Source organism: Anabrus simplex, chromosome 1 (genome assembly GCF_040414725.1).
Source record: "Anabrus simplex isolate iqAnaSimp1 chromosome 1, ASM4041472v1, whole genome shotgun sequence".
In the NCBI taxonomy this organism is placed as follows: domain Eukaryota; kingdom Metazoa; phylum Arthropoda; class Insecta; order Orthoptera; family Tettigoniidae; genus Anabrus; species Anabrus simplex.
Genome location: NC_090265.1, coordinates 1,296,077,114 through 1,296,083,113, shown reverse-complemented (window position 1 = coordinate 1,296,083,113; position 6,000 = coordinate 1,296,077,114).

Genomic DNA, 6,000 nt, shown 5'->3' with positions numbered 1-6,000 from the left:
GGGGTAAACACTGTAAAACTTAGAAGAAGTAAAATGCAAATCACTCAAAAGAAAACAGTGCGCAATTCTCTGAGTGGCAGCATAGCACACGCAGCACTAGGCAAAGTCCCACAATGTTTACGAATAGCGGAGAACGGTTAAATGAGCCAATTTTTAAATATTGTCAGGCATAAAGTCACATCACAATCGAACACTGGCTCATTTAACCGTTCTCCGCTATTCGTAAACATTGTGGGACTTTGCCTAGTGCTGCGTGTGCTATGCTACCGCTCAGAGAATTGCGCACTATTTTCTTTTGAGTGATTTGCATTTAACTTCTTCTAAGTTTTACAGTGTCTACCCCCATTTCATTTTTATATCGCCTCTTCTACTGATCCTATGCATTGTTTTTCATCTTAATTGGCTGATGATGACCTGGACTAGGGTCGAAACCGGTACCATTTCTACCAATTATTAAATGGGAATGTAATTCACTACATTTCTTATTCTTCTGTATTGAATAGGTTGAATCTCTTTATCAATTATTTCAATTTTAATTGTAATATTCTTCAATACGGAACAATGAAATTTTTAACTTTAAAGGAAGAGATGAGTCGAGAAGATTAGAAATGCTCTAGCTGGGCGAGGTCTGGATTTGCAACAGGTTATGGAAGAAGACACCTACATAGATAGAAATAAGTAGAGCGAGCTCAATCCACCACACCCAGGAATCTGGAACTGGTTTATGACGATGATGATGATGATGATGATGATGATGATGATGATTCACCCTCTCCTCAGAACAGAACATAATCCTTCAAATAAGCAAAGTCTGTGGTTCAAAGAGGACAATCAGGAGTTTTATGTGTACTGACCTGTGTTCTCAGAGTTTCCTTATCTCCATCTGAGTACTCTGAATCCGTCATAGTTATCAGTTTCAGCATCAGCCAGTGGTAATGAACACGGTCTCCTTGATCGGTTGCTTTCCAGCAGGAGCCAGATGCCTTACTGAAACCGAAGGCTGTCTGCCATCAGGATACTGGATGAGAGCTTGATCATGATTTTCTATCTAATAGGATTTATTTCCTTTCAATGCAAGCTGAATTGTTCTCCAGATCGTCCCATTATATCGTTCCACCTGCCCATTACCCCAAGGATTATAGAGAGTAGTGCAACCAGTGGCCGCACCAAATGAAGCGACTAGAGGATGGTTACCTAGTAATATTTCTTGTTAAAACAATAATCACCACCAACAACTGAAGCGAGAAAGGTTTTCAGGCCCTGAGGTATAAACAATGACCCTTGATACTGGTGTATGTAGGACAACGTTTCAAATAAGCTGAACAGTTGCATCAGATAAGAGATTATATTTGAAGCACTTGTGTAACTACGCAAAAGCATAAACGTAGCGGTTTCTTGTGTTGGAAGATAGTGACCCTTTAAAGTCCAGGTTTAAATGTTTGAAAGACCTTGTGGCTTTGATAGTTGAAGAACTGAGACTTTACCTTAGCACACATGTTATATGCCAATGGGATGCACCTGATATCTTCTATAGAAAAGGGAGGATATTTTTATCCAGTGACTTAATTCATGTGATGCCATGATGGCAAAGAGACTGGTGAAAAGACAGAAGCTTCTCGTAATCAAGCTTGGAAACAAATGTGAGTCACGGAGTGCTTATCTTTCATGAGTCTGAAATGCTGGCCCAAGGATGTGGCTCCATTTGCGTACAGCTTCAAGAATGAATGGAGGTGCCATCCTTCACAGACATGTACCCTTAGGGCTTTCAAGGATCTCAAGTCAGCTGCTGAAAATGCTAGTCTTTGTAGTATAGAAAATGGCGTGCCTTTCACAGTTGAGAGCAATGTATCACATATTGTTGCTGTGCTATCCCAAAACAACAGTCCTGCAACTTTTTTACCTCTCTTTTTACTCTTGTTTTCTTCTTTCAAGAACACAGCTTAACAGCCTTGACTGACTTGGATTCTTGCCGAGAAGCTCTGTATGAAATTTGAATAATGAGAGAAAATGCGAAGAGCTTTTTCAAGAGAATAAGAAGCAGTGAGAGTGGGAGAAGGGAAGTCTCAAAGTGGTTTCCAGCAATCAGGATGTATGGTCTTACTACCATTTTTATTGTATAATCCTATCTCTCTCTTTCTCCCCTCCTATCCATGTACTCTTCACAGAATGTGGTGGCATGTCATGTGTGATTGCAGAGTTTTTACCATGCTCTTTTATCCTGAGCTAGATGAGTCACTTGATGTAGAGACCTCCCAACCAACTCCTTCATCTGGTCAATCCACCTTACCGGAGCTCTTCCTTGGGTTCCTGTTTCTTGTACTTTGCCCCCTACAGTCAGCTTTTCTATGTCTCCAGTCCTCCTTGATTGGTTCTTGTTTCTTGCACTTTTCCCCCTACAGTCAGCTTTTCTGTGTCTCCAGTCCTCCTTGATTGGTTCTTGTTTCTTGCACTTTTCCCCCTACAGTCAGCTTTTCTATGTCTCCAGTCCTCCTTGATTGGTTCTTGTTTCTTGCACTTTTCCCCCTACAGTCAGCTTTTCTATGTCTCCAGTCCTCCTTGATTGGTTCTTGTTTCTTGCACTTTTCCCCCTACAGTCAGCTTTTCTGTGTCTCCAGTCCTCCTTGATTGGTTCTTGTTTCTTGCACTTTTCCCCCTACAGTCAGCTTTTCTATGTCTCCAGTCCTCCTTGATTGGTTCTTGTTTCTTGCACTTTTCCCCCTACAGTCAGCTTTTCTGTGTCTTCAGTCCTCCTTGATTGGTTCTTGTTTCTTGCACTTTTCCCCCTACAGTCAGCTTTTCTGTGTCTCCAGTCCTCCTTGATTGGTTCTTGTTTCTTGCACTTTTCCCCCTACAGTCAGCTTTTCTATGTCTCCAGTCCTCCTTGATTGGTTCTTGTTTCTTGCACTTTTCCCCCTACAGTCAGCTTTTCTGTGTCTTCAGTCCTCCTTGATTGGTTCTTGTTTCTTGCACTTTTCCCCCTACAGTCAGCTTTTCTGTGTCTTCAGTCCTCCTTGATATGTGGCCAAAGTATCGCAAATAAGCTTGGCTAATCTTCTTCATGATCCTGTCCTTGATCTTGAGCTATTGTAAGAGAAAAGCATTCTTCTGGTACTTGTCCAGGATAATCTTAGAATTCAGTGATACACCCACATTTCCAGTGCTTCAATCTTCTTCCTGTCACCTTTATGAATTATCCATGTTTCAGCTGTGTATGTTGCGATGGGGAAACCCAGAGCATTTACCAGCCTGAGTTTGGTGTTGTTAGTGATGGCTCCATCTCTCCAGATCTTTGTCATCTTTGCCATCATACTGCATGCCATTGCAAGGCACCCCCTGATCTCATCCGAGCAGCCCCCATTGTTCATTATTAGAGCACCGATATAAAAGAATTTGTTCACCACTTCAAAGCCTCCTATTTGTCTCAGGAGTGGCAAGTTGTTGTTTGCCCAGTCCATGACCTTTGTCTTGCCATCACTGATCTCCATTCCACACTTCCTGCTGGCTCTTGTGAGTCGGTCCATGATAATCTCTCTCTCTCTGGTGCTAGCATGCTATGATGAGGGTATCGTCTGCATACTGTACCTCAAGTTGCTGATCGTCTTTCCTCCTACTCGAATGCCTCTTTCCCAGTCTTCAAGCATCTTCCTCATAATGTGCTTTGAGTAGATGTTATAGAGCAGAGGTGACAGGATGCACATTTCCAGCGCTTCAATCTTCTTCCTGTCAGCTTTACGAATTGTCCAGGATTCAGCTGTGTATGTTGCGATGGGGAAAACCAGAGCATTGTCTGATGCCAGCCTTGGTCCTGCAAGAGCTTTGTTGACGCGAACATGAGACCTGTTGTTACCATAAAGTACCTTAACTACCGGGCGAGTTGGCCGTGCGCGTAGAGGCGCGCGGCCGTGAGCTTGCATCCGGGAGATAGTAGGTTCGAATCCCACTATCGGCAGCCCTGAAAATGGTTTTCCGTGGTTTCCCATTTTCACACCAGGCAAATGCTGGGGCTGTACCTTAATTAAGGCCACGGCCGCTTCCTTCCAACTCCTAGGCCTTTCCCATCCCATCGTCGCCATAAGACCTATCTGTGTCGGTGCGACGTAAAGCCCCTAGCAAAAAAAAAAAAGTACCTTAACTAGATTTATGAGGTGTTCTGGAGTTCCCACGTCCCGCAGTATATCCCAGAGTGCACCCCATCTCACTTTGTCAAAGGTTTCTTGAAGTCGATGAAGCACAGAAACACTGCGATGTTGAATTCCCTGGCTTTTTATGATATTCAAGATATATTAGTTTGTGCCCTTCTTTGGGAAAAAGCCTCACTGTTCCTCTGTGATCTGAGGTAGCAGAAAATTCTTGAGCTGCTCAATGATGATGTGGAGGAGGACCTTGCTGGCGTTCAGTATCAAGGCCACAGTGTGGTAGTTGCTGCAATTGGTGGGTGCTCTCTTCTTGTAGATTGTAGATAGGGATGAAGATCGAATGGCACCATTCGTCCAGCCACTTTCCTGTCCGTCTCCTAGACCTCCCTGTACAGGTCCAACAGCATGTCTACTCCTGTTTCTCCCATTGCTTTGAGAATTTCTGTCGTGATGCCATCCACTCTAGGAGACTTGATCCACCGAAGATATCTTATTGCATTTTCCACCTCTGATCTCATGATTGCTGCCTCTCTCTCTTCTGCACGGGTATTTGGTTTCTTGTGGCTCGTGCTGTAACATCCTTATAAAATTTCTTGCAGTAACCCCTTCACACTTCGGCTATGCTTTCGGGATTTGTTTTCTTCTTTCCATTTGCATCAAAGATGACTTGGAAAAGTGACCAGGCACTACATGCAAAATATGCGACTGGAAAGAGAGAGAAATTTCAAGCCTAAAAAGAAAAGATCACGATAGGGACTTGAAATGTGAGATACCTACTACACTAAGCTCTACATTACAGTAAATTAAAAATTCTTTCAAGGTCCACCTATTCAATACAATGACATTTTATTGTGATTGAATCACATGTCAAATGGTACTAGTTTCAGCATCTATGTGCCATCATCAGCCTTAAGTACAAATTAAACAATTATATACATATCCCTAAAACATCTAACACATTCTAAAATACATTTCTGTAATGATACATGAGATAAGTTTAAATTATGTTACAATTGATTGCTGTAATATAAAATTCTTAAAATTCCGGCAATTCGCTATATAGTCCAGTCTGTGTACATCCAGGATAAGTGAATTTGTGCTGCTTTTTGCTGTCTATATGGGTGACACTTGTTCACTTGATACTAGGTGGTTCCAGGGAAGTTTAATTTGATCATGTAAGATCATGATATAAATAGAGATGAATTCCCACTTCAAAAATTCATAACTATAAGCTCTACATCTTGGAGCGAGACCATCAACATAAGTGGCATAGCTGAGACATGTAAAGAACCAGGGACATTTTACCACAAAGAACTACATGGTATACATCTCAGGAGGACAGAGCACAAGCAGGAATGGAGTGGCGGTCTTGGTGAACAACAGACTAATGAAGTACATCAACAACAGAATAATAACGCTGACAGTGGAAGTCAAATCTGAAAACTTTTATGTGCTGCAGATCTACATGCTTACTTCAGATGCTTCAGGTGATGAGGTAGAACAGGCAGGATTGGAGAGGAGATTGAGAAAATACCAATGAAGGAAACAGTCTACATCCTAGGGGACTTCTACGTGAAAGTAGGCTGCACCAAGAATGACCCTCATCTTCGAGACGTTGTAGGTCAATTTGGACTCGGTGAGAGAAATGAAAGGGGAGATCGCCTGCTGCAGTTTGCCACGGACCATAACCTGGTGACTGCAAACACGCTGTTCCAATGCCACCCACACTGATTATCGACTTGTGTAACCCAGAAGCCCAATAAATAGTGATGGGCAATGCAGTCGCTTGAGACTTACAACATAGATCTCGAGACTCTTGTGAGAAACTTGGGACCGATTCTCCTGAGCTGTGATCTGTATGACG